Here is an 8,236-nt window from a genome sequence, read left to right as displayed (position 1 = left end):
TCTGCTCAAATTCTTCAAGTAACAGGTATGGATTTTCAGTTTTGAACTCATTTCTACTTGATTTTGTGTTTTTCCCCTTGTTTTTTTCGCATCTGTTTATGTTTTAGAGATGGGTTTGTGATTTGGCTATTGCTCTATGTTCATGCTTAGCTTGCGAATGCTGTTGCTAGAGTTTGTTTTGATCTTGGTTGTTTCCTTTTTGGTCTTCTTCCTGTGCTTAGCTAAGTGTGTCTTTTATTTTATCTGATCTTGAGTTGTTGAGTTGTTTCAAAATGTTCCGTTTGAGGATGTGAGTTTTACTGTGCTGAATGTGCATGTTCTTTTGTGTAAATCTGTTGGGAGCATCTGTTAGTTTCAAAATGCTGATTATGAGTCATATCATTTTTTCCATTATATGTCTCATTGTCATATATCTGTCTTTAGGATAGTTTCCATATCTGATGATTTTATTCTCCCCTGCATTCTCCCTGTTGTTCTTGTGTTTCCTAGTTTAGGCTTATTTATCCATGTGGTTGACCTAAGTAGCTTATTGATTAAGTGTTCAAGTTCATCTGTGTGGCTGAAATATCTTTGTTAATTACATGGTACTGACTAGTTCTACACATATATTGTTCTATGTTGTTGTGGCCTCTTCTGGTTGTTCACAGATGGCTCCTTCACCTCCAAAGAAGAAAACTCCTGTAAAGAAGGCTGACAAAAGATTGAAAATGGATTCTAAACTGTTTAGGTCAGTTCAACACTTTGAGAGATATAAGGATATCTTCTTGAAAGCAGGAATTATTCAAGAAAGATTTGTAGATTTGGAGGACTTAAGACAATCCTTTATCCCCAGCTATTTTGAAGGAAGAGGATGGGAAAAGCTTTTGAGTGATCTCCCTGTAGTGTGTGAACCCCTGATTAGGGAGTTTTATTCAAATGCTGTGATAAGGGAGAATGAGTTAAGTTGCTGGGTTAGAGGTAAAGAATTCATTTTGGATGCACATGTCATTGATGATGTGCTAGGGCTTGAAGGATTAGAAGATCAGGAATTTATCAATTACAAGGATAGGAGTATTTCTATTGAAACAGTTCAACAAAGGATAGGTGGGCAGAGAGAAGGGAAATGTTTGAATACCATTGCCTTTCTAGTGGACATGAGGTGTCTAACAATAATCATGATGTTTAACCTCTATCCCATAAAGAAGTTGACTATAATCAACTGTGCAAGAGCAATTTTTCTGATGGATCTCAAAGAAAAGAATTTCATTGACATAAGTTCCCACATATATGACACCATTGTGGATGAGACAAGAATAACCTCTAGGCCAAAATTGATCTTTCCTAGTTTGCTAATGAGGATTTTTAGAAGGAAGGGTGTTCCAATCCCTCAAGACATCAGTCCCATGTCCACACCCTCTGTAATTAACAAGCTTACCTGCAAAAGGATAAGTGTTAGGCTTCCAGGAGAAGAAGATGAAGGTGATGAAGGAGATGGTGTCCCAATGGAGACTGAAGCAGAGGCAGCAGGGTATGCATCAACCTCAACACCCAAGAGGAGTGGCAAAAGGTCTAGAGCATCAACTTCTTCAGATACACCTCCAGATGCTTTTCAAATCATTTTGGAACGACTTGATGGGATCAGAGAAGTCCAGACTGAGCACTCTGAGAGGATGAGAGCCATGCAGGACCATATTGATGTTTTGTCTGCAAAACTTGACAGCTTCACCACCCAGCATGAACAGTGACCCTTTGGCCATTCCGGTCAAAAAGGGGGAGATGTTTCTTTCTGGTGTTAATGACATTGATGATGAGAAGCAGAAAAGCAGCTCTTAAGGGGGAGTAATGTGTTGAGGGGGAGTTGTCAAAGTTGTCAAAATCAGAGACTTTGTTTATATATGCTTATGTTTTGGGTATTTAATGTTTATATGGGTTTGATACACTGTGGTTTTGGTGTATAGTTGTTTCTAACTCTTATGCTATACTCTTGGTTTAATCTTTTATATATTTTGATGATGATATTTAGGATGTTTTGTGTTTGTATTCATGTGTTTTTGTAAGCTTTTAGGGTTAATGTTTTATGCATGGTTTGTAGGCTTTATGGTATGTACCTTGCTTAATGCAACCTTTATGCTATGTTGAAATCAGTACTTTAATTTAAATGTCTTGCATTTTGATTTATGTACTGTCACTCTTGTGCCCTTGTCGGATTGTTCCTAGATGCATATACCTTGTGTATTATGCATTGGTTGAGTGTTGAGCATACAAGTATCTTGCATTGTGCTTGTTAACTCGTATGTCCTTGTGTTCATTCCAAGTGTGAATGAGCACTGTGATCACTACCTTGTGGTGTTCACTTGGTTGATCAAGCCATGGTTTGTTTCTTAACTCCATCTTTGCTTGATCACATATTGCCTGTTTCATATGTATTTTATGATTTTCTGCTTACAATAATCATGGTGTATTGTTGTGTTTCAGGAGTATTATGTTCATATGATTCAAGTGCTTTACAGCTTCTAGAGTTAGGTGTGAGTGAGTTTTGTTCAACTGTTCCCAACTCACATGTTAAGTCTAGAGTCTATTTTAGGGTTTTGTCACGGAATAGCCAAAGGGGGAGATTGTAAGGATGAATTTATTCAACCATCTAATTGGCTTTATTCCGTGCCAAATTTACTTGTAATTCAGCATTTAGTAACCCTGTATTTAGGTGGGTTTGATGTAAGGGTAGTGAGTGAGATAGAGTGAAGATTGCTCAAGAGTGTGCAAGAAAACAGAGACTCGCGGCTGGGCCTTGCAGGTAACTCGCGGCTGCAAGCCGCCAGACACAGCACACGTGCCAAGCATGCTGGAAGGTGAACAGTCATGCAAGCTGGAGCACTACAGGACAACTGGCCATACGGTTATCTCGCGATTGGATTTCGCGACTTAGTCAAGCCGCGAGCCACCCCTGTTTTGTAAAACCTGACGTTTCACATTCCTCTCCCACTTCAGTATAAATACCCCTTTTACCCACGATTGTAAGAGAGCTTCCAAAGAGAATTTTGAGAGAGAAACCCTAAAAAAAAACAAGATTGATTCACCCACAATCTATACATTAGAGTCTCTTCAAATTCCTCAACTCTCTTCCTCTCCATTGTCAAATCCTTGAGAGACATTATACCAAACCTGATTTTCACCATCATCATTACTGTGAGAGAGCTGTTTGGATTGCTGGGAAGCAGTTAGGAAGGAACCAATCTTCATTGGTTGATGTTACGGTCTAGTAGCGGAATCCGGGAAGTTAGAAAAGAAAAAGGTTCGGTGCAACCTCGTTGGAGCAAGAAGCTTGGAGGGCTTAGGTGCACGGGTAGATTAGGCTTGGAGAGTCTATTGCTATCCATGTATCCCAACTGTATTTTCTAGTGGATTGTTTACCGCTTGGAGGGCGGCGAAGAGGTTTTACGCCGAGGGCTTCGGTTTCCTCTTCGATAACACATCGCGTGTTGTCTTTGTATTTGCATCTTCCTTCCTCCCTATCTTTGCCTTTTTATTATCTGCTGTGGATGTGTTTTGTTTCGACTTAGATAGTTTTTACCAATTCCATATTATAGCTTATGTTAAGTTTCCGCACACTAGTTGTTTGACATATTGCTTGAATTGATTAAGTTGTAATTTGGAGGTCTAAACGTTCAAAGGTGTTTATACATGTTTTTGAACTTTCAACCATAAAGTCAAGGGAATCTTTTGTATGAAATGATACCACATCATTTATAATAAAATTCATTAAACAAAAGACATGTGTGCAAAAATAATTATCTATTAATACATGTCTTTTATTTGTTATTGGGGTAATTATTTTTTGCAGACATGCCTCTTATTTATTGAATTTTGGTATCGCTGAAATGATATTATTTGATACCAAATACTTTCTCGGAAGGAGGAGTGGGTCACGAGCAGAGCTTGTTCCTCCTACTAGCTAGCTATCCTTTATATTATAATTATTGTTTTTATTTTTATTTTTAATTTTTTATTAAGGAATTGGTGTCCTAGTTTTTTTTATCGGACTATTTCACTTCATTCTCATGATATATCCCTAAAACCCTATGTAGAAATAGTATAATGAATTGAACCTATAGCCTTCAAGTCATTTTACGCTATTTCAAAATAATTAACTCACCATTCGGATATTGACACAAGGGTTTACTATTAGTATAGTTTTTCATAATGATTTCATTCTTTAAGAAATAATTTTCAAATCTATTTCAATTGGAATAATATAAAATACACTTAATACTAACCTCATCACACACGTTACATGCATTCTTAAGGGTTTTTTATTTTTATTTTTTATTTATTTTTTTATTTTTTGTTTTTTAATTTAAATTTCATGAATTTTCATTTATCACAACTATGAGGTTATACGTTCACCAATCATCAAAAGAACTGGGAATGTGATGAGACTCCGTGCCCCAAAAAAAGAAGAAAGAAAAAAAAAAAAAACATACCCATACTTGATAATGACTTCAATATTATTTTGGTGTTTATTTTCTTGTGTTAGGACTCATCTCACTTCTGACTATTTTCGTAATTGATACCAGAAAATTCATCAGACAAATGAATAAACATTAAATTGGGATGAATGAAAAATTGTGAATTTCAAAAATAAGTAATAGAGGCTGGCAATGAGTTTAGTTTAAGTACACTGAAAATTCTTATAACAAGCCTCAGCATGGGCACCAGTGCACCGCCCATTATATTGTTCGAACTGCAAGTGTGTTGTAGGATTTCTAATTCGGATACTGTTTTATTTGATTTATTATGTTGTTCGAACCGCAAATGTAATTGACGCAATTACTAGCTATTTAAGCATATGGAATTGGGCAATTGAATTTTTTAGGCAAACCATTTGAAGTGCTTTTAGGACCAGTCCCCTTACCAAATTTCAAAGGCCTCTCCCACTTTTTTTTTTTTTTTTTTTTAATTTTTTTTTATGCAAAAGTGCCCCAAGAAAAAACACTGCATTTTCATTTCCATTCACAAACCCATCGTATCCGCCACCTTCTTTCATGTCAGTGGGAGTAATTATTAGATACTCTTGGAGTACCATAAGAGCAACCACATTAGCTCATGGAAAAGATTCTGTCTATTTAATACAAAAAACCTACTTTTTCTATTTTATACTATTACTTTTACAAGACACTCACATCAGTTTATCTATTTTACAAGACTTTTCAATAAAATATTCATTCTTCATCAATTTTTTATTATTTTCCCTAATGGTTATACTTTTTTTAATTTAAACTTATATTTTAAGTAAACTACCAACACCGGTGGCTCGGCCAATGGAGCTACTTGTGGTGGAGGTCCGATGGCCGAACTGCCAAAATAGTGGCTTCGACAAATGTTGCCAGATTGGTCTCGCTGCCCACCGTACTGCCAAATAGTGGCCCATCAGTGGGTGGATTGTTAAAATAGTGGCTTCGACGAACACCGCCGATGCCCAAACTACCAAAATAGTGGCTTTGGTGACCGCCCACTGGATTGGTATCTCCGACCATTGTACCGCCATCACCGGTGGGCCGATTGTTGTAATAGTGGCTCTGACGACTTCTGTCGAATTGATGTCACAGGCAATACAATAACCAAAATTCATTTAACTGCACAGAGTTAATCAAATTCCACAATCACAACCAAGCACCCTTATGGGCCAATTCATTGACCAATTCATGTACAGACAAAAGAAAATCAAACCTCAAAGCAACATAAATAAAAATAAAAATCAAAACCCTTACTTTCAACCCCACCAACAAAACACAAAAAAGAAAACCAAAAAGACAACTACAAGCACAATCCTTCAACTTTAAGTTAAAACCCACATAGAATTCAACCTCAGAAATAATAAGTATTCAACAGAATTAAAAAATAAACCAAAATAGGGGAGAATAGTCCGGAAACTAAGTATATAACTAAGTAGCTTATAACTAAGTATATACCTTGTTCAATCAGTCCGAAAGCAGGGGAGAAATAGAAATTTAATACAAGTTTAAAAGACTCCAAATTCTTCAAACACTCCCTACACACGGGGAAACTAATCCCTATCAAAAGACATAAAAATTAATCCTTACCTGAACTCTAAAATAATCAAATATAAATACACACAAAATTTGAAACACTAATATATTCAAAATATAACTTCGGGTGTGCTCCGAAGAATCCCTAAAAAAAAACCCCAAACCAGAAAAAATTTGGAACAAGAAACCCTGAAAAAAATAGTTTAAAGAAACTCCCAAGAATCTTGCTTGAAACCAAAAAGCAAAAGAACCCTAAAATCTCAATGAGAATAACCCATGCCTTTTTAGAGAAATCAGCCCTAAAGTCTGTCAATAGAGAAGATGAGTCTGTCAATTGATCCACCCTTCTCACGGGGCTACAAAACCCCAAAACCGATCACATTATTATTTCCCGTGGTGATGAGAATGAGCAAAAGTTGATAAGAAGCAAACGAAGAGAGAAGATGAGAGGAAGAGCTCAAAAATGAAACAGGGAGAGAGAAGCTGGGGAGAGGCGTTGGTGTGCTCAGTGAGAGGAGAGAGAAAAAAAGAGCGAAAAAGAAGTTTTTATACTATACAAAGATAATATTATTTTAATGGATAAACGAGCTATAGTAACTGTGTAAATATACACGGTTACTGTAGCTCATGGAAATATTTACATATCTTTGCACATTTTTACACCCACTAATGTGGATGTTTTTTTACTTAAAATGTGTACAATTTGTACTTTTTTTCTATTTTAGAAGACTATAAATGAGCTGATGTGGTTGCTCTACATGTATATTCTTCCCTCTCACATAATTTTGGGTCCCACTAATTAAATTTATGGTGAAACCCATAATTCATGTGAGTGGGGGGAGTACACATTTATTGTACTCCTGAAATATTCAATAATTTTTCGGACAATGGACTCTTTGTTCTTGCCACCCTCTTTCTTTGGGCTTGGTCTACTTGGAGTAGGGATTTCCTCATCTTGACCATTGTCTAGCCAAAACTTGAGTAGGTACTCACGAGTTTTTAAACGTGCTGTAAATGGGATTATGAGATACTTACCTCGTATTGACTAGCATTAGTATAGGAGCTTGTAAATGGTATATGTTAGAAGATTTTAGCATCAAAACCATAAAAGTGTGCATTATTCAGCATCTTATTTATATGATGCTACTGTAGCACAATGGTATTCCAAAAAAGCATTTTTTAATTGTCTCTCTCCTACTTTTTATTAATGATTCTAACAAAATTTCTCTCTCCTACTTTTTGGGTTATATATTTTATTGTGTAGATATATTATTTTAATATGTTGTATAGGAAAATAAAAGTTGAGATGTTGAGTGTGTTGTAAAATGGTATGATATAATTGATAAAGTAGGTTTTGAGATGGTAAAATATAATTTTTTAAAGAAACCGGACGCAAATGCTCCACTTACCTCGCTTTCTTGCTTTGCAAACTCCCTCCATACAATTCTCACAAGCCTTAACGCTAGCTTTCTTGGTTGTAGAGGCTACCAAATTCGCCATTAGATTTCCCAACTTCCATATTCCAAGTTTCAGGGTTTGTTGATAGTGACCTTTGATAGTTAGGGATTCGTTATAATGTTACTTTTAAAATTCTGGTATATTATTATTATTAGGGTCGCAGTCTATATAAACCATGCAATTGTCTTCTGAATTTATTTATTTTGTGGTATTGACTTCGTTTTTAGAGAGTCGGTTTTAGTGGTACTGCAAAGGGCAAACCAGAAAAACCAAGGTGTCATTTCATTTTTGTTATAGAGCTGCCGGTGAGGTCGGGTGAGCCAATTTCTAATCGAATTTGGACACATGGTGAATCAACACAAGATCCCAAACATGAACAAACCATAGACTGTGAGAAGCTTGTTGCATACATCTTTACACAATATAATTTTTCAAGGTAGAGGTCTAGAGAGAGCAGCTTCTTATGCAATATCATCCTTGTGCACTAAATCAACTCAAACCCTGTGTTGCTATTGTGAAGATTAGTTAACCCTTCTAAACCGCAAACATTTGGTAGGAGTATAAAATTGAAGTTTTAAACAATTTTATTCTTACATGAGTTGGTAGCTTAAACTTCACATAACAAAAACCATGTGTACTATCGGTATACCCTCAGATCTCAAACAAATAAATGCCAAACTGGCTGCTGTCAGAGAAGCTGGGGATTTGATAGAGTAGTAATCCTAGCAAACAAGAAGCATGCCAAAGCAATA

This window comes from Quercus lobata, chromosome 9 (assembly GCF_001633185.2).
Source record: "Quercus lobata isolate SW786 chromosome 9, ValleyOak3.0 Primary Assembly, whole genome shotgun sequence".
Lineage (NCBI taxonomy): Eukaryota > Viridiplantae > Streptophyta > Magnoliopsida > Fagales > Fagaceae > Quercus > Quercus lobata.
This window is presented reverse-complemented; position numbering follows the sequence as displayed.